Raw genomic sequence first — 21,683 nt, forward strand, 5'->3', positions numbered from 1 at the left:
GACTCTTGTTTACATCAGTCCCCGACCACATTTCTAGTCAGCGGGTGAAGTCTTTCACCCAGGGTCTCTGGCTACCTTGACTGCTGTTCTCTGGCCGACAGAGGTCTCAGGCCTCCCTGAGTCAGAGCTCCCAGCGGGAGGACCAGATTGTCATCTTTGCTGTTTGGGTAACCCAGCCATTTCAGCCTTAGGGCTTCAGAGTGTCTGAGGTGACCAGGGGCTGAAGTGAACCCCCAGCACAGCACAGCTGCTGTATAAAAACGTGGCCAGACTTTTTTTTTTTTAAAGCAAGTCCCTGTTCTTGTTCCTCCTGACTAGGTAAGACTTCTCAACTTGCCTCCAGCCACATATTATAGGTGTGTTCAGATTGGCAACAGGTTCATACCTCAGTGGTACAGAGCTCCCTGAGGAAGAGGCAGGCTATCATTTTCCCTGGAAAATATGGGGCAATTAGGGACTGGAGGGGACACCCAGCATACCACAGCAGCCTTCCAGAAAACTGGCCGGACTCTCTACTTGATGGGCAGGTCCTCCTGGCCTGGGCGTCTAGCCAGCCCACCACCAGACCTATCAAGCCAGTAGCAACTCAGCAGTTCCTTGGACAGAGCTTCCAGGAGCAAATGAAATCCTTTCTGCCACTGCCTCTACAGTGGAACTGCCCTTGCTACCCTCAGAAGATATATCAAGGGAGCAAAGACCCTAAGTGCCATATCAACACCTTCAGTAAGTTACAATTGACCCAAAGAACAAGCCAGTCCATTTCCCATGGGTACCACACACACTCCACTACTCATCACCAGACAGGGAACCCTGGCTTGGGCCCACAGCACAGACCCTCCATCCTGGGCTGATTACACTAAGTGATCGCTAACTCACATGTCTCTGGGATGGAGCACCCAGGAGATGAGCAAAGTGGTGGAGCAGTAAGGCAGGTGATGTGGAGCCCAGAGGGCAGGGACAGCTATTTCTCTCTAGGGTCCACTTGCCCTTGTGAGACACTTTATCCCAGCACTTTAGGAATGCTGAGGTCGGACCAGCCACATCTCATGTGCAAGATTGCCCAGCAGAGATCCGGTCCGAGAGTTCCTGTTTTAGAAAAGGGGACTTGCTTAAAAAAGAAGTCAAGCCACGTTTATGTAGAGCAGCTGTGCTGTGCTGGGGGTTCACTTTTGAGAGAGTTCTCCTCTGAAACCTGATTCTGGAGGCTGGGCAGTCCTGCACATGAGATAGGGCTGGTCTCATCTCAGCACTCCTTAGTCTGCTTGCCTCTCCCAGGGCCCCAGCCTGGCCACACCTGCTTACAGGGCACTCTCGGATGCCCACACCATAGATAGCTTCCATGCTAGTCGACCATACCATATCAGTGGAGAGCTGCAGCAAGGTGGCCCCTACAGCCACACACCAGCCTGCACATTACCTCTCCATACTGCAGCCCTTTATATGGAAACTTCCTACATCACTTTGCTGTGTGTGTTTACACAGGTGAGTTTTGCTCTACTTGCCCTGACAGCACACGGGAGTGCAGCACACACCCCAACCCACATCAACTGCCATTAAAGAAAAGAAATTTCAGCCCAGAATTTAGTGTCCAGCAAAATTAAGCATCATAAGTGAAGGAGAAATAAGATCCTTTTCAGACAAGGAAATGCTGAGGCAATTCGGTATCACCAGATCTACCTTACGAGAGCTCCTGAAGGGAGCACTAAATATGGAAAGAAAAGACCATCACCAGACACTACAAAAATGCACTGAAGTACACAGTCCAGTGATGCTAAAAACCAACCACATACACAAGTCTGCAAAATAACCAGCTGACAGCATGATGACAGGATCAAATCCACACATACCATCACTAACCTTAAATGTAAATGGGCTAAATGCTCCCATTGAAAGACACAGGGGGCAAGCTGGATAAAGCACCAAGACGCACTGGAGTATGCCATCTGCAAGAAATCCATCTCACATGCAGTGCCATACCTGGGCTCAAAATAAAGGAATAGAGGAAAAATATTTCAAGCAAATGGAAAACAGAAAAAAGCAGGTGTTGCACTCCTAGTTTCTGGCAAAACAGACTACACCAAAAAGATAAAAAAAGAGAAGGACATTACAAAGGTGGTCCTGACCTTTGATAAATCTCATTATTGCTTGATACCAACCTGGGCTATTTTTATTGCCCAAACCAATAGAATAATTTGCTGAAGTTGTGGAGCTTTTTCCCTGCAGAGGGTCCCTGATCTCCCAAAATTTGGTTGAGATGTAAGGTTGATTTTGCTCTACAACTCCTTTTCTAAAGTTTTACTGATTTCCAACAAGGAAGGCAAGTTTTCCCGCTTCCATGACGATGGAGAGCAGGCACCTCCTTTCCTGAGTTTCAGCTTGCTTCTGACAGGGAAGGTGAAGGTAAGTTTTTGCCAGCTTCTATGATGGCAGAGAACGATCACCAGCCTGAGCCTTATTTCCAGGTAAGTAGCTGAATTAGAGTTTGGTCTTAAAATTTTTCCTTAATGACTAAAATTTAAGATTTACCCACCAGCTCCTTTTAATTTCTCCTTACCATTAGAACACTCAGTAATCATATAAATTGTGCATTTGTTTATTTTGCTTAACTCTTTTTGTTTATGTTTGGGGTTTTATTGTTGCTGTTTCACTTTTCTCCCATCTCTTCCTGACTTGGTCAAATCCAAAGGAATGTTCCAAATTGTGGGGATCAAGGCATCTGAATTGGCTAAAACTCCTGTGGCTGCAAAAGAAAAACCAAAAAACAAAACAAAAAACTAACAAAAAAAACACAAAAAAGCAAAAAGACCAAAACAAACAAACAAACAAAAAACAAAAAACACACAAAAAAAAACAAAAAACAGAAAAACAAAAATCCAGTTGGAAATTTTTAAAAACTTTTTAAAAAATTTTTTTATTTTGTTATTATTATAGTTTAAGTTTTAGGGTACATGTGCACAACGTGCAGGTTTGTTACCTATGTATACATGTGCCATGTTGGTGTGCTGCACCCATTAACTTGTCATTTAGCATTAGGTATATCTCCTAATGCTATCCCTCCCCTCTCCCCCCCACCCCACAACAGTCCCCGGTGTGTTATGTTCCCCTTCCTGTGTCCATGTGTTCTCATTGTTCAATTCCCACCTGTAGGTGAGAACATGCAGTGTTTGGTTTTTTGTCCTTGTGATAGTTTGCTGAGAATGATGGTTTCCAGCTTCATCCATGTCCCTGCAAAGGACATGAACTCATCCTTTCTTATGGCCGCATAGCATTCCATAGTGTATATATGCCACATTATCCAGTGTATCATTGATGGGCATTTGGGTTCATTCCAAGTCTTTGCTGTTGTGAGCTGTGCTGCAGTAAACATAGGTGTGCATATGTCTTTATATTAGAATGATTTATTATTTTTTCAATATATACCCAGTAATGGGATTGCTGGGTCAAATGTATTTCTAGTTGTAGATCCTTGAGGAATCACCACACTGTCTTCCACAATGGTTGAACTAATTTATACTCCCACCAGGAGAGTAAAAGCATTCCTATTTCCCCATGTCCTCTCCAGCATCTGTTGTTTCCTGATCTTTTAATGATGGCCATTCTAAGTGGTGTGAGATTGTATCTCATTGTGGTTTTGATTTCCATTTCTCTAATGACCAGTGATGATGTGCTTTGCTTCACGTGTTCTTTGGCTGCATAAATGTCTTCTTTGGGAAGTGTCTGTTCATATCCTTTGCCCACTTTTTGATGGGGTTGTTTTTTTTCTTGTAAATTTGTTTAAGTGCTTTGTAGATGCTGCATATTAGCCCTTTGACAGATGGATAGATTGCAAAAATTTTCTCCCATTCTGTGGGTTGCCTGTTCACTCTGATGATAGTTTCTTTTGCTCTGCAGACACTCTTTAGCTTAATTAGATCCCACTTGTCTATTTTGGCTTTTGTTGCCATTGCTTTGGGTGTTGTAGTGATGAAGTCTCTGCCCATGCCTATGTCCTGAATGGTATTGCCCAACACAAGGACATTTCTGTGCCTGAGTGCCATACCACCCAAAGTGATTTATGGATTCAGTGCTATCCCTATCAAGCTACCATTGACTTTCTTCAAAAAATTAGACAAACTACTTTAAATTTCATATGGAACCAAAAAAGAGTCCACATAGCCAAGACAATCCTAAGCAAAAAGAACAAAGCTGGAGGCATCACAGTACCTGACTTCAAACTATTCTACAAGGCCACAGTAACGTAACCAGCATGGTACTTGTACCAAACGAGGTATATAGACCGATGGAACAGAACAGAGGCCTCAGAAATGACACCACACATGTAAACCACCAGATCTTTGACAAAACTGACAAAAGCGAGCGCTGGGGAAAGGATTCCCTATTTAATAAACGGTGTTAGGAAAACTGGCTAGCCATACGCAGAAAACTGTAACTGGGCCACTTCCTTACACTTTATACAAAAATTAAGAAGGATAAAAGAGTTAAACGTAAAATCTAAAAGCAAAAAACGTAGAAGAAAACTTAGGCCACCAACCTCAGGGGAAATGTACTTGTAGTGAAATGCATGGTAGAAACATGCATTCCCTGCTTCCATGAGTGTGTGAGGTTGGTGGCTGGTCCACCTGCTCCAGGAGGACCCTTACAGACGTGGCTGGTTGCTCTTTGAGCCAGCTTGGCCTTGCCCGGCATGCACAAGATTCAGTGCAACAACTGTGCTATAAATGGAGCCACAGAGAGGAAACGAGCAGCAGGCTCAAGAGGAGGGTGTGTGCGGCCTTTGGGGCTCCAGTCCATGCCTCAGGGCTCATGCAGAACTGCAGGCTTCTTGGTTGCCAAGAGGCAGACCACAGGCCATCTTGAGGAGGACTTTATGTTCAAGTGCAGAAAGCAGCCGGGATTACCACCCAGGGGACTCAGCCTTCTGTGGCCCTGGCCAGACTTAGAATTTTTGTCAAGGCAGGACCAGCTCACTCGGAGCAGCCTGTTAGTACCTGGGGCCTGTGCATGCCAGGCAAGGCCAAGCTGGCTCAAAGAGCAACCAGTCACCTCTGCAAGGGAGCGCCTGGACCAGTGGGACCAGCCACCAACCTCACCCACTCAATTAAACAGGGATGGCCAGGTTACAACAGCCTGAGTGGCTGCCACCTGAGGGCTGATGGAGCAGAGGCCTGAGGAAAATCAGATGACACGTTTAACTCTTTAAAGGATCTTAAATCAATTTTTCTATAAAGCAGATGGCAGCAGTCCATGCCTCAGAGCTTGTATGGCACTGCAGACCACAGAAGGCCGAGTCCCCTGGGTGGCAATCCTGGCTGCTTTCTGCACTTGAACATAAAGTCCTCCTCAAGACGGCCTGTGATCTGCCTCTTGGCCCTACCTTTAGGGTAGAAGAACTGATATACCATGTCTGGCAGCGAGTGAGGATTTGTGCCAAGGCAGGACAAGCTCACTCAGCAGCGTGTTAGTACCTGGGGCCTGTGCATGCCAGACAAGGCCAAGCTGGCTCAAAGAGCAACCAGCCACCTCTGCAAGGGTGAGCCAGGAGCAGGGGGACCAGCCAGCCTCCTCAGCTACTCAAGGAAGCTGGGATGGCCAGTTTCCAATGCTGCCTCTTGATGGCTGATGGACCAGAGGCCTTAGGAAAAGCAGATGGCCCTGTGGCCCTACCTTTAGGGTAGAAGTACTGATGTGCCATGTCCGGCAGCAAGTGAGGTTGGTGGCTGGTGCATCGGCTCCTGCCACACCCTTGCAAGGTGACTGGTTGCTCTTTGAGCCAGCTCGGCCTCCCTGGTATGCACAGGCCCCAGGTACTAACACGCTGCTCCGAGTGAGCTTGTCCTGCCTTGGCTGCCACCTAATTGCTGATGGAGCAGAGGTCTTAGGAAAAGCAGATGGCACTGTGGCCCACCTTTAGGGTAGAAGAACTGATGTACCATGTCTGGCCGCTAGGGGGTGACTGGTGCACCTGCTCCTGGCACACCCCTGCAGAGGTGGCTGGTTGCTCTTTGAGCCAGCTTGGCCTTGCCTGGCATGCACAAGCCTCAGTGAAACAACTGTGCTACAAATGGAGCCACAGAGAGGAAACCAGCAGCAGGCTCAGGAGCAGGGTGTGCGCTGCCTTTGGGGCTCCAGTCCATGCCTCGGGTCGTATGTCACTGCGGGCTTCTTGGTTGCCAAGAGGCTGACCACAGGCCGTCTTGAGGAGGACTTCACGTTCAAGTGCAGAAAGCAGCCGGGATTACCATCCAGGGGACTCGGCCTTCTGTAGCCCTGGCCAGACCTTGCAGAGGTGGCTGGTTACTCTTTGAGCCAGCTTGGCCTCCCTGGCATGCACAGGCCCCAGGTACCAACACGCTGCTCCGAGTGAGCTTGTCCTGCCTTGGCTGCCACCTAATTGCTGATGGAGCAGAGGTGTTAGGAAAAGCAGATGGCACTGGGGCCCACCTTTAGGGTGGAAGAACTGATGTACCATGTCTGGCCGCTAGGGGGTGACTGGTGCACCTGCTCCTGGCACACCCCTGCAGAGGTGGCTGGTTGCTCTTTGAGCCAGCTTGGCCTTGCCCGGCATGCACAAGCCTCAGTGAAACAACTGTGCTACAAATGGAGCCACAGAGAGGAAACCACCAGCAGGCTCAGGAGCAGGGTGTGCGCTGCCTTTGGGGCTCCAGTCCATGCCTCGGGTCATATGTCACTGCGGGCTTCTTGGTTGCCAAGAGGCTGACCACAGGCTGTCTTGAGGAGGACTTTATGTTCAAGTGCAGAAAGCAGCCAGGATTACCACCCAGGGGACTCAGCCTTCTGTGGCCCTGGCCAGACTTAGAATTTGTGTCAATGCAGGACAAGCTCACTTGGAGCAGCGTGTTAGTACCTGGGGCCTGTGCTTGCCAGGCAAGGCCAAGCTGGCTCAAAGAGCAACCAGCCGCCTCTGCAAGGGTGCACCTGGACCAGTGGGACCAGCCACCAACCTCACCCACTCAAGGAAGCAGGGATGGCCAGGTTACAACAGCCTGAGTGGCTGCCACCTGAGGGCTGATGGAGCAGAGGCCTGAGGAAAACCAGATGGCACATTTAACTCTAATGGATCTTAAGTTAATTTTTCTATAAAGCAGATGGCACCAGTCCATGCCTCAGAGCTCGTATGGCACTGCAGACCACAGAAGGCTGAGTCCCCTGGGTGGCAATCCTGGCTGCTTTCTGCACTTGAACATAAAGTCCTCCTCAAGATGGCCTGTGGTCTGCCTCTTGGCCCTACCTTTAGGGTAGAAGAACTGATGTACCATGTCCGGCAGCGAGTGAGGATTTGTGCCAAGGCAGGACAAGCTCACTCAGCAGCGTGTTAGTACCTGGGGCCTGTGCATGCCAGACAAGGCCAAGCTGGCTCAAAGAGCAACCAGCCACCTCTGCAAGGGTGAGCCAGGAGCAGGGGGACCAGCCAGCCTCCTCAGCTACTCAAGGAAGCTGGGATGGCCAGTTTTGAACGCTGCCTCCAGATGGCTGATGGACCAGAGGCCTTAGGAAAAGCAGATGGCCCTGTGGCCCTACCTTTAGGGTAGAAGTACTGATGTGCCATGTCCGGCAGCAAGTGAGGTTGGTGGCTGGTGCACTGGCTCCTGCCACACCCTTGCAAGGTGACTGGTTGCTCTTTGAGCCAGCTTGGCCTTGCCTGGCATGCAGAAGCCTCAGTGCAACAACTGTGCTACAAATGGAGCCACAGAGAGGAAATGAGCAGCAGGCTCAGGAGCAGGGGCTGCGCTGCCTTTGGGGGCTCCAGTGCATGCCTTGGGTCGTATAGCACTGCGGGCTTCTTGGTTGCCTAGAGGCGGACTACAGGCCGTCTTGAGGAGGACTTCATGTTCAAGTGTAGAAAGCAGCCAGGATTAGCATCCAGGGGACTTGGCCTTCTGTAGCCCTGGCCAGAGCTTGGAGAGGTGGCTGGTTGCTCTTTGAGCCAGCTTGGCCTCCCTGGCATGCACAGGCCCCAGGTACTAACACGCTGCTCCGAGTGAGCTTGTCCTGCCTTGGCTGCCACCTAATTGCTGATGGAGCAGAGGTCTTAGGAAAAGCAGATGGCACTGTGGCCCACCTTTAGGGTAGAAGAACTGATGTACCATGTCTGGCCACTAGTGGGTGACTGGTGCACCTGCTCCTGGCACACCCCTGCAGAGGTGGCTGGTTGCTCTTTGAGCCAGCTTGGCCTTGCCCGGCATGCACAAGCCTCAGTGAAACAACTGTGCTACAAATGGAGCCACAGAGAGGAAACCAGCAGCAGGCTCAGGAGCAGGGTGTGCGCTGCCTTTGGGGCTCCAGTCCATGCCTCGGGTCGTATGTCACTGCGGGCTTCTTGGTTGCCAAGAGGCTGACCACAGGCCGTTTTGAGGAGGACTTTATGTTCAAGTGCAGAAGGCAGCCGGGATTACCACCCAGGGGACTTAACCTTCTGTGGCCCTGGCCAGACTTAGAATTTGTGTCAATGCAGGACAAGCTCACTCGGAGCAGCGTGTTAGTACCTGGGGCCTGTGCATGCCAGGCAAGGCCAAGCTGGCTGAAAGAGCAACCAGCCGCCTCTGCAAGGGTGCACCTGGACCAGTGGGACCAGCCACCAACCTTACTCACTCAAGGAAGCAGGGATGACCAGGTTACAACAGCCTGAGTGGCTGCCACCTGAGGGCTGATGGAGCAGAGGCCTGAGGAAAACCAGATGGCACATTTAACTCTAATGGATCTTAAGTTAATTTTTCTATAAAGCAGATGGCACCAGTCCATGCCTCAGAGCTCGTATGGCACTGCAGACTACAGAAGGCTGAGTCCCCTGGGTGGCAATCCTGGCTGCTTTCTGCACTTGAACATAAAGCCCTCCTCAAGACGGCCTGTGTTCTGCCTCTTGGCCTTACCTTTAGGGTAGAACAACTGATGTACCATGTCCGGCAGTTAGTGAGGTTGGTGGCTGGTCCAGCTGCTCCTGGCACACCCTTGCAGACGTGGCTGGTTCCTCTTTGAGCCAGCTTGGCCTTGCCTGGCATGCAGAAGCCTCAGTGCAACTACTGTGCCACAAATGGAGCCACAGAGAGGAAATGAGCAGCAGGCTCAGGAGCAGGGTGTGCGCTGCCTTTGGGGCTCCAGTCCGTGCCTCGGGTCATATGGCACTGCAGGCTTCTTGGTTGCCAAGAGGCGGACCACAGGTCTTTGGGAGGACTTTATATTCAAGTGCAGAAAGCAGCCAGGATTACCACCCAGTAGATCTGCCTTCTGTGGCCCTGGCCAGACTTAGAATTTGGGCCAAGGTGGAAGAAGCTTTCTCAGAGTAGCATGTCAGTAGATGGGTCCTTTCCATGCCACGCAAGGCCATGTTGGCTCAGAGACCAACTAGCCACCTCTGCAAGGGCGCCTCTGGGGTCTGGAGGGTGGTGGCTCCTGCTTTGGGCCTCCAAGCCCATATTTTCCTGCTGCACTGCCCTCGCAGAAGTTTCCCAAGGGACTCTGCCTCTGCAGCATGCTTCTACCTGGAAACGGGGAGGTGGTTTTGCAGGGTGGAATCCTTCACCAGTGGTTAAGCATCGTCTTCTTGATGCTGACCTCATGATAGTGAGTTCTCATGAGATTTGCTTGTATAACAGGATGTGGCACCTCTTTCCTTTGTTTGTCTTGCTCGTTCTCCTGCTGTATGAAACATCTCCTTGCCCCTTGGCCTTCTAGTATAATTGGGAGGCACCTGAGTCCTCCCAGAAGCAGAAGCCACTATGCTTCCTTTCCAGCCTGCAGAACCATGAGCCAATGAAACCTCTTTTCTTTTTGATCATACAGAAAGTTAGTACTGTGAAGTCGAGCTATGAAATGCCTTCAAGGCCTTTTCCCCATTGTCTTGGCAAGCGGCACTCAGCTTCTTTTCATGCAAATATCTGAAGCCTGTGTGAATTTTTTCCCTGAAAATGGACTTTTCTTCTTTTACCACATTGCCAGGCTGTGGCACAGATAGCTGACAATGTAGAAGCAGGTTCAGAAGTGGGAAAAAGACAGAGGTTGGGAGAGTTGGGAAAGCTTAAAAGATAGCAAGATGAGGAAAAGCTTGGACCACTGTAGAGAATTGTTATATACTTGTGATCAGAAGGCTGACAGAAGGATGGACAGTGAAGGCCAGACTTAAAAGTTCTCAGAGGAAAATCAGGAATTTCCTGTGAATAGGAGCCAAAGTCGCATTTGATTGGCCCAACAGAGGCTGCAGAGTGACCCTGCCCTGGAGATCTGTGAAACGACGAACTTGGGGGTGATGATTTAGGATGTATCTTGTGGAATGAACATCTAGGCAGCATAGCTCAAGAGGTGGCCTGTCTGCATCGAACAGCCTGTGTTATTATGTGTGACCTAAGAAATGACCTCAAGTTGGAACTTCTATTTAAATGAGAAGCAGAGCTCAAAAGTTTGGAAAATTTGCAGCCTAGTCAAGTGGTCAAAAAGAAAAGCTGATTTTCAGGGGGGAAATTCAATAAGGCTTAGAGTATTTGCACAAAAAGGAGCCTAGTGCAAGTACCCAAGAGAAAGGGTAAAAGGCTTTGAAAGCATTTCAGAGACCTTTGCAGTAGCCCTTGCTGTCACAGGCCCTGGGTTCTAGCAGAGAAGAATGGTTTCCTGGGCCAGCTCCATGGCCCTGCTGCTGTGTGCATCCTCAGGACACTGCTGCCAGCATCCCTGCAGCCCCAGCTCCAGCCATGGCTGAATGATGCACAGGTACATCTTGGGCCACTGCTTCAGAGGTGGCTCCAAGCCTTGATGGCTTCCACATAGTGTTAAGCCAGCAGGTGCACAGAGCAAGAGACTAGAGGCTTGGGAGACTCTGTCTGGACTCCAGAGGATGTACAGAAAAGCCTGGGTATCCAGGCAGTAGCCTTTCCAAGAGGCTTATGGAAAACCTCTACTAGGGCAGCAAAGAAGGGACATGTAGGGTTGAAGCCCCCTCAGAGGGAGGCTCCATTCTCCAAACCCCAGATTCATAGATCCAGCAACAGCTTGCACCCTCAGTGTGGAAAAGCTGCAGGCATTCAACAACATCCATGTCCATGAGAGGCAGCTGTGGGTGCTGAATGCTGCAGAGCCACAGGTGCAGATCTGCCCAAGGCCTTGGGAGCCCAGCCCTCACAGCCCTGTGCCATGGATGTGGGACAAGAATTCAAAAAGGATGATTTTGGAGCTGTCAGATTGAATGACTGGCCTGCTGGGTTTTGGATGTTCATGTATCCTGTGAGTCCCATCTGTGTTTTGTTTTTCTTTGTGGCAATTTTTTTTTCTATTGGCTGGGAATGCTTACCCATTGCCTGTACAATCATTGTGCCTTGGAAGTAGTTAACTTGCTTTATAATTCAGAAACTCAGGGGCAGATAGGACTGTAGCCTTGTCTCAGTTGAGACTTTGGGCTTTGGACCTTTGAGTAAATACTGGAATTATTTAAGATTTGGGGGACTGTAGGGAAGGTATCATTGTATTTTGCAATGTGAGAAAGATAGGAGATTTGGGGGACCAGGGACAGAATAATATGATTTGGCTCTGTGTCCCTACCAAAACTCATGTGGAATTGTAATGGGAAAAGTTCAAGGTGGGGACTGGTGGAAGGTGATTTAATCATGGTGGAGAGTGGAATTTGGAAGGTAGGGGTGGTGGGGAGCATGGGGGGCGATTGTGTTGGGGTTGTGGGGAAAGGCAGAGGTGGGGGGCAGATTCTTCACAAATGGTTAAACACCATCTTTTTAATGCTGTCCTTCTGGTAGTGAGTTTGCTTCATGATTTAGGAGCTTTGAGATTGGATGAATACTGGCCTGCTGGGTTTTAGATGTACATTGGGCCTGTGGTCCCATTTGTGTTATTTTTCTGGGAAATTTCTTCCCTTTGGAGTGAGAAAGCTTACCCAATGCCTGTACCATCATCGTACCTTTAAAGAACTCCATTTTAAGTTCAGGGACTCATAGGCAGAAGAGACTGTGGCCTTGTATCAGATAAGACTTTGAACTTTTTACATTTGAGTTAATGTTGGAATGAGTTAAGGCTTTTGGAAACATTTGAAAAGGCATGACTGCATTTTACTCTGTGAGAATGACATGAGATTCGGGGGAGGGGGTCAAGGTCAGAATAATATGGTTTGGCTGTATTTCCCTAGAAAAACTCATGTGGAATTGCAATCCTGAATGTTGGAGGTGGAGCCTGGTGGGAGGTGATCTAATCATGGATGGGAGGTGGGTGGGGTTGGAGGGAAAAAGGGGTGGGTAGGGTGGTGAGGAGTAAGCTGGCTGTAGGGTGGTGGGAGGGTGGGGGTAGTAGGAAGGAGGAGTAGCCTGCTGCAGAAGCAGAGGCTCGTGGAAAACCTCTACTAGGACAGTGCACCTGTGGCTTTGCAGGGTGTAGCCCTCATGGCTGCTCTCATGGGCTGGGCTGGTGTTGAGTGCCGGTAGCTTTTCCATACTGAAGGTGCAAGCTGTTGATGGGTCTATGAATCTGGGGTCTGGGGGATGGTGGCCTCCTGCATATGGGCTCCAAGCCCATACTTTTCTTCTGCACGGCCATAGTAGAGGTTTTCCGGGAGGCTCAGGCTCTGCCTCAGGCTTCTGCCTGGAAACAGTAGGGGGTGGAGGTGGGTTGGGGCGGATCCTTCACCAGTGATTAAGCACCATCTTCTTGATGCTGACCTCGTGATAGTGAGTTCTCATGAACTTCCTCATAGTGTTAAGCCACTGGTTGGACAGAGCAGGAGACTAGAGGCTTGGGATCCTCTGTATAGATTTTGGAGGGCGTATGGAAATGTCTGGGTGTCCAGGCAAAAGCCTTGCAAAAAGGCAGAACCTCATAAGTAACCTCTACTAGGGCAGTGCAGAAGGAAAATATGGGGTTGGATCCCCCACGCTGGAGGCCACCATCATGAAGACCGCAGATTAATAGACTCCGCAACAGCTTGTACCGTCAGTGGGGAAAAGCTACAGACACTCAACACCAGCCCAGCCCATGAAGACAGTCGGGAGGCATGAACCCTGCAAAGCCACAGGTGCAGTGCTGCCCAAAGCCTTGGGAGCCCAGCCCTTACATCCCTGTGCCCTGGATGTGGGACAAGATTTCAAAAAGGGTAATTTTGGAGCTGTAGGATTGAATGACTGGCCTTCTGTGTTTGGAGTTTCATGGGGCCTGTAAGTCCTTTCTGCGTTTTGTTCTTTCTGACAAAATTATTCCTTTTGGCTGGAAATGCTTACCCAGTGCCTGTATAAGCATTGTACCTTGGAAGTAGTTAACTTTCTTTATATTTCAGAGGCTCATGAGCCTAAAGGTCTGCAGCCTTGTGTTACTTGAGACTTTAAGCTTTGAACATTTGTATAAATGATGAAATGATACAAGACTTTGGGGGACTGTAGGGAAGCTATCATTGTAGTTTGCAACGTGAGAAGGACAAGAGATTTGGGGAGCCAGGGACAGAATAACAAAATTTAGCCCTGTGTCCCTGCCAAAATTCTTGTGGAATTGTAATGGGGAATGTGAAAGCTGGGGCCTACTGGAAGGTGATTTAATCATGGTGGAGAGTGGGAGTTGGAAGGTGGGAGATAGGGAGAATGGGGAGATTATGTTGGGGGTGAGGGGTGAAAAGTGATGGTGGCGGGTGGATCCTTCACAAATGATTAGATATAATCTCCTTATTTCTGTCCTTGTGATGGTGAGTTCTCTTCATGGTTTTGGAGCAGTGAGATTGAATGGATACTGGCCTCCTGGGTTTTGGACTTGCATTGGGCCTGTGGTCCCATCTGTGTTATTTTGCTGGGAAATTTCTTCCCTTTGGACTGAGAAAGCTTACCCAATGGTTGTACCATCATTGTATCTTGAAAGAAAAGAACACCCTTTTAAATTCAGGGACTCATAGGCAAAAGGGACTGTAGGCTTGTCTCAGATGAGACGTTGAACCTTTTACATTTGAGTTAATGCTGGAATGAGTTAAGACTTTTGGCAACTTTTGAAAAGGTATGATTGTATTTTGCTCTGTGACAAGGACATGAGATTCGGAGGGGTTAGGGTCAGAATAATATAGTTTGGCTGTGTTTCCCTACAAAAACTCATGGGAATTGTAATCTTGAATGTTGGAGATGGGGCCTGGTGGAAGGTGATTTAACGATGGATGGGAGGGGGTTGGGGTTGGAAGGAAAAAAAGTGGGTAGTATTGGGAGGAGTGGGTTGTCAGTAGGGTGGTGAGAGGATGGTGGGTATTAGGGAGGGGGAGTAGCCTGCTGCAGAGTCACATCCTCGTGGAAAACCTCTACTAGGGCAGTGCTCCTGTGGCTTTGCAGGCTTTAGCCCCCATGGCTGCTCTCATGGGCTGGGCTGGTGTTGAGTGCTTTTCCATACTGAGGGTGTGGGCTGTTGGTTGCTTATGAATCTGGGGTCTGGAGGATGGTGGCTCCTGTATGGGGAGCCAAGCCCATATTTCCCTTCTGCACTGCCATAGTAGAAGTTTCCCAAGAGGTTCTGCCTCTGCAGGAGGCTTCTGCCTGGAAACAGTGGGCGGTGGTGTGTGTGGTGGATCCTTCACCAGTGGTTAATCTTCTTGATGCTGATCTCCTGATAGTGAGTTCTCATGTGATCTGGTTGTATAATGGGCTGTGGCATCTCTTTTCTTTCTCTGTCTTGCTCCTATTTCTAACATATGAAACATTTCATTTCCGCTTGGCCTTCTGGTGTGGTTAGGAGGGGCCTGATCAGTGTGGGCCTGCTCAGTGGACCTAGTCAGTTGGGACTTGGTCAGTGAGGCCTGTTTAGTGGGAGCCTGGCCAGCAGGGGTCTGCTTAGAGAGGGTCTCATTAGGGGGATCTAATAATGGGGTTTTGGCGAGTGGGGACCTATTGGCAGCCAGTTGTTTGGTGTCTGGTCAGTGCAAACCTGGGCTGTGGGGCTTGACTGGTGGCAACCTGGTCAGCTGGGCTCAGTGGTGGCTTGGTCAGCGTGGGCTGGGTCACTGGTGACCAGGTCAAGGGGTGCTATTCAGTGGAGGACTGGTCACATGGGACCTAGTCAGCAGGGCCTGGTGGGTGTGTCCTCATCATTGAGGCCCTTGTCTGTGGGGCCCTGATCAGGGCAGCCTGGTCAGTGGAACTTAATCAGTGGGGACCTGGTCAGAGAGGACTTGGTCAGTGGTGGCTTTTGTATCACTGGTCTACGGGGTGACTTCGTCAGCAGGGACCTGAGCAGTTGGTGCCTGTTCAGTGGGGCCTACTCACTAGGGTCCCAGTCAGAGGCATCTGGTAACCTCAGGCCTGGTTAGTAGGGGCCTGATCAGTAGCAGCCTGTTTCCTGGAGGCCTGGTTAGTGGGGCCTCATCTGTGGGGCCGGGCATTGGAGTCGTGATCAGTGGAACCTAATCAGTGAGGCCTTGTCAGTAATGAACTGGTCAGTGAGGCCTTGTCAGTAAGGACCTGGTCAGTGAGGCCTTGTCAATAAGGACCCGGTCCGTGAGGCCTTGTCAGTAAGGTCCTGGTCAGTGAGGCCTTGTCAGTGAGGCCTTGTCAGTAAGGACCTAGTCAGTGAGGCCTTGTCAGTAAGGACCTAGTCAGTGAGGCCTTGTCAGTAAGGACCTGGTCCGTGAGGCCTTGTCAGTTAGGCCTTGTCAATAAGGTCCTGGTCAGTGAGGCCTTGTCAGTAAGGACCTGGTCAGTGAGGCCTTGTCAGTAAGGTCCTGGTCAGTGAGGCCTTGTTGATAAGGTCCTGGTCAGTGAGGCCTTGTCAGTAAGGTCCTGGTCAGTGAGGTCTTGTCCGTGAGACCTTGTCAGTAAGGACCTGGTCAGTGGAGTCATGGTCATTGTGGGCCTGGCAGTGGGGGTCTGGTTAGTGGGTCCTGGTGATGGGGGTCTAATCAGTGAGGGTGTGGTCAGGGAAGACCTGATGTGTGGGGTCTGGTCAGCAGGAACCTGGTCAGTGGGGACTGCTGAGCGCTGCTTGGAGAAGCCAGGTGCATTGTGCGTTATCGAGGGCCCTGTGGACTGCTGGGATGGCCCAGTGGTGCCCAATGGCCCAGTCAAAAGTGGACAAAGCAGGTTTTTGGATGGACCTGGGAGATCTTGCTCAGAGATTCTGACAGGACAAAGGTAAAGAAAGGGCCAGAGTGGCTGGAGAGATGGTCACAGTCTATGAGCTGCACAGGATGGAGGAAGCCAGGGAACAGGCAGGATGGGCAGTGGGGTGCAGGGAGAGGCAGGTGCATGGTGGGACATCAGACCCTGTGAGGGCTGTGAGGGTGTCAGGTGGGATGGGCTCCAGGTGCACCCTCAGTGCGCTGGGTGGGTCTCACCCCAGGCTCCCTGGACCCCAGCCAGGTGATGTGGTCACTCCCTGGGGGACTGCTCTCAGGCCCCGGCTACCCACGCTGGGCAGTGCTGTCCCATCTCAGGACTGGACTTTCTCAGATCCTGTAGAGGGCACAGCCTCCACCCAGGAGGGGCAGCCCCATGGTGCAGCCTGAGCTCTCCATGGGCCTGGGGCACCCCCTGCCAGCCTTGTGCTCCCTCTTCTCCCAGGTCCCACTTTTCCAGTGTCAGCGAGCAGGGAGGCCCTGTCCTCCCTTCCCCATGTGTCTCCTGGGCTGAAACTTGTGGCAGATTGGGACAGGGATGGTGCTTCCCTCAGGCCCATTTGGGGAGGGGACTGGCTCCTGGCCTGGTGCAGGGCCTCGGCTCTGCCTTGATTGGCTTAGAGTGAGATGGATCAGTCAGTGCCCTGAAGCTGAAGATAAGAGACTGTCCCTGTTGTTGGGAGGCTGGTCTAGGCATGGAGGACTTAACAGGTCCTCCCAGGCTGTCAGGCCTGGGCAGCACTGTCTTGTCTTAGGACTCAGGAAGTCCAGTCCTGGGATGAGACAGTGCTGCCCAGGATGAGTGGCTGGGACCTGACAGCAGTCCCCCAGAGAGTGACCACGTCACACATCCAGGGTCCAGGGATCCTGGCCTGAGACATGCCCAGTGCACTGAAGGTGCACCTGGAGCCCACTCCACCTGATGCCTCCACAGCCCTCGCAGGGTCTGACCTCCCAGCATGTACCTCCCTCTCCCTGCACCCCAGCTGTCCACCCTGCCTGTTCCCTGACTTCCTCCATCCTGTCCAGCAGGATGGGATGGACAGGGGGACAGCCTGTGTGCACATTCCGTGGCGAGTGAAAGTGACACACCATCTCTGGGAGGCACCATGGTTCCTGCCAAACCTGACCCCAGGACTCTGTCCTTGAGGTGGTTTTACCAAACCCCAAACCCAGAACTGTGGTTGTGGCTCAGGGGTCAGCCCCTGCTAGTGCCAGGACACTACTGGGAGGCTGGGACCCGACCAAAGCCCATGGTGTCTCTGGCCTGAGGACAAGGTGTCTTGGGACCATAAGGCCAGGCCACCAATGGCCATTGGGTCATAGGGGCTCAGCCCCAATGTTTATCCTTCCCTGGCTCCTCCTGGTTCAGTCCCATCGGGGCCCTGGAGCCCAAGACTCAGCATGCAAGGTCCCGTCCAGGAATCCTGGCAGCTCAGCATACTTTATCATGTTTCATCTCAGAGCAAAAATGTAAAATTGGATGCACAGAAAAATGACTCAAAGTGCTTAACGACTAGAAGAAATCTAGGAGCAGCAAGAAGGTAATGTGGAGAGGGAGGGACCTCCATGACTGTTGTCTGCAGAGCCATGGGTACAGGCACCCAGTGCTGTGGCCTGGCACCACCTGCCTCTCAGAGGGTGGGTGGCACACTGTGCTTACCCAGAGGACAGTAGGGCTGGTCACCAGCTTTTCTACCTGTCCCTGTAAGCATCACATTGCTGGAGGAAAATTTCAAGCCAGAGCTTGGACCATCCCTAGCTCAGGGGTTAGGGGTTGTCCCTTGGTGACCTAAATGAAAACATAGGCCCAGAACAGAGTTCCTGATGCTGGGCACTCATCCATTCTTTGAATCGTGGGAGGGGAGGCCTGATACTAGGTATACCTAACCTCTTTGAGGAACCACAGAGCCCAAGGCTGGAAACCTCCAGAATCCTCCACCCCCCGATCCTCCCTGGGGACCCCTGTGGCCTGTCTCATCGAGCACTCTTCTATCTGTAGATGTCTGGGCTGCTCTACAAGGGAGTCCCCTTTCAGGTGTGGTGCTGGGCATGGTCACTCCTGCTGGGTGTCTAGATGGTGGAAACCAAGGACCTAGGGAAATACCAGGTACAGCCTTTCCACGCTGATCCAGAGCAGGACAAACAGGCCAGGCGGTGTCAGGAGCCCAGGTCTCCAGCTGGAGGGAACATCAACCCTGCAGTGGGAGCAGGGGCCCTTTGCACATCCTAGGCACAGATGGTAATGTAGACACCACAGGTAAGCTGGGCTTGGTACCTACCCCTCCCCAGATTCAGAAAGAAGCCAAACAAGGAGCTTTGCGCAGAATGAAACCTCCTTTCCTCCCAGAAGCACTGCTGACTGGTGGTTGCCATTTGTGGCAGTAAGTCTTTGTTTGTTCTGAGGTTGGGCTGGTTTCTCCTCTTGGCCCTGCCCTACAGATCATAAAGGAGAACAGCAAGAGGTCCCCAGCAAACATCCACAGATGGCCTTGGAAATAAGTCACCTTCTGAGAAACATGTCATGTTCTGGGAGGGATAAGGCATCAAGTAAGGCCTATGGGGTTGGAGGATCCCTGGGCAGGTGGGGCAATCCTTGGGGTCTTCCCATGGGAATAGGGAGGTCTTGAGGCAGAGTCGGGGGTTCCACAGGAGGAGTCACAGAGCTACCAAGGGCTCTCCTGTGCCAGGAATGAGTCAACACCATGGACTGAACACCTGCTGGGCTCCAAGCCCTGGTCCAGGCTGGGGCATGTGGGGCCAGGAGGCGGCTCAGAGTGGGAGGCAGAGAGAAGTGTGCTCAGAGGGCACCCATTTCTGGGTGTAATGTGGTCCAGAGATTTTGGCTGGGAAGAGCTTCCAGAGTTTCATGTGTTATGGAGCTGCTTCCTCTCCCCAGCGTCACCCTGCAGGAATGCCAGTGAATATATTGCCGACATCTAGGAGCTCAGTGCCCTCTTAGTGTAACGGCATCAGCAGATCTGCCTGTGCTTGGACTTCCTGTACTACCCATTCCTGAGGGGCGATGCTTCTACAGGGCCTGTGACTTGGTGCACAACTTCAGGCACCATCATCCTGCAGCAGCGCCGCACCCTCACTAGCCAGGGTGTTGATGATTTCCTCAAGGCCAAGGCCACATTCAAGGCTTCGGACTTCATTGATGCACTTGTGCTGAGCAAGGTGGGCTTCTCCGGGATCTTAATTCAGGAGGTAGAATGGAGCTTGAGATCAAGTGTCTGATCAAGGAATTTGAACTTGATCTGGAGGGCTCTGGGGAGCCATGGAAGGTGCTGGATAAAGGAGTGACAGTCAGCTATGTTTTAGAGATGACTGTAGGAGGCTGCCTGGAAGGAGTGAACAAGAGCCAGGAGACCAGGGAGGGAGCTTGTGGGGCAGGTCTGGAGATGGCAAGGGAGGGATTCTGCTTGGATGAAAGGTCTTCAGGAACTGTCTCGGTTTACACACAGGTGCCCTCAGAGCTAGCAAGTTCAGTCTTGCCTCCAGGACGAAAATGGGAAGGAGTTGTCAGACGAGGACATATAAATGGAGGCTGGCATATTCATGAGTGCTGGTGGTGGTCCTGGTGCAGGACTACTGTGGGAACAGGGGTCTCTCCATCCAGGGACATGACGGATGGACCCTACATCACTCCATTCTGCCCTTCCTTTCCCTCCTCCCATTCTCCCGAAAGCCTCGGTGTATGGGCGCTGTTCATCCTCTGGTGCTGAAGCAGCCAAGAGACACAAGCCTGCCTGGCTTCCTCTTAGGATATGACAGCAGAGCCAGTGGCCTCTACTGGATCCTGTACAACCTCACAAAACACCCAGACATTGGGAGTGCTGCCAGCCCATGATGCAAGAGTCCTAATCCTGAAGACATTGAATGGTGGGTGCAGGGCCTCATGGCCTGTTCCCTAGCCCCTCTCATTGGCTCTGCTCCAGTTGGTGAAGGGGGAAAATGTTTTTGTCAATTCTGCCATGATTGCCTAGCAAGAAAAAGAGCAGAACCCAGAAGCAGTAAAATCAGTTAGTAAAATCAGTTTTCTTTTCTGAACTACATTTCTGCCATCTGTAAATTGAGGGGAATTCCTTCTACCCCACAAGGCTGCTTGGAGAATGACTGACAGTGTATATAGCGCAGGTGCCAGCCAGCAGGCATTTGGTGTCCAGACCACTCTTCCACCTTGATTTTCTGCCTATATTTGCATTTTGTTCCCAAGACCCTCACTCCCCTTAAATTCGCCTGTCTCTCTGATTCCCACCTTATCTTCTATCCATGGATTCACCAGGATCTAAGTGGGTAACAGTCATCTATGCATGTATGTGTATGTATGTATGTTCTCTGTTGGTGTTGGAGTATGGTGTGTGTGTGAGAGAGACAGAGAGTGTGTGTGTGTGTGTGTGTGTGAGAGAGAGAGAGAAAGAATGTGTGTGTGTGTGTATGTGTGTGTGTTGGGGTCACTGAGGGACTGAAACTCTACACGCCAGGCTGTGGTCCTGCTCACTGCTGGAGGCGCTGTCAGGGCTCTTGCCATTGACCCTCCAGGTCTCATTCTTGCAGTGCAGGCAGGGCATTCTGGAGGAATCATGCCCTTGGAAGAAGCCCTGAGGAGTGACTGGTGTGTATTGGTGGATAAATACCCCAACTCCCTTGCTCTGGGTGGGATGACTCTGAGGCACATGTTCTATGCTGTCTCTCAGAGGTACCTGGCAGGGCTGAGTCCTGGCTGCCCACAGTGGAAACTTTCTTGATGAAGGTCCCTTTAACTGCTACATTCCATTCCTTTCTCAGTTCCCCACTCCTCTACTGGTGTTGCCTGCAATTAGTATCCTAAGGAAGAACTGGCAGTAGAATTACTGTCCTAGGGTCATCTCCAGATAAAATTTTTATACTTGAATCTTTGCCTCAGGATCTACTTCCAGGAAACGTAAACTAAGACACATATTTTTCTTTCAGCTCCTCCAATCATCGTAGACCTGTCATTGTGCTGTTTTTACCAAAAAGGATCATGAGGATCAGAGAGGAAAAGTCACTTGCCCAAAGTCACACAGCTCAACAGTGGTGGAGTTCAACTTTGACCGTGGGCTGTCTGGCCCCAAGGTGTATGCTTGCTGTTACAGTCTCCCAAGAGACTCCTTTCTTATCAGGCTCAAGTGAATGAAAGGAGGATGTTAAAGGTAGGGTCACTGAGGCCTGTGCCAGAGGAACCCCAGCTCATGGCTTGTGCCTGTGTTCTCATTCTCACCTCAGTAAGAGTAAAGTTTATTGAGTTTATTGAATTTAAGTATCTTTAGTGAGATCATATATTATTAGTAAGAACTGGGACCAAACATTTTCTGACTCTAAAAGAGATATTTTCACAGCAACAGATATATACCTATAATTATACAGACACGCATACACATATTTCTTTACTGCTCATAAAAATTAGTCTTTATTAGAATGTGGGATGTATAAATGTAAGAGAATTTTCATGTTACAACTGACAGATACATTTTTAAATTATCCTAAAAGAAATTTAATTATTTTTCTTTTAGAATTTTCCATTTTTAATGTTATTTTTGTAAGAAACTATATAACTTTATTGATAATACATACAGTAACCCTT

Source organism: Symphalangus syndactylus, chromosome 22, assembly GCF_028878055.3.
Source record: "Symphalangus syndactylus isolate Jambi chromosome 22, NHGRI_mSymSyn1-v2.1_pri, whole genome shotgun sequence".
Lineage (NCBI taxonomy): Eukaryota > Metazoa > Chordata > Mammalia > Primates > Hylobatidae > Symphalangus > Symphalangus syndactylus.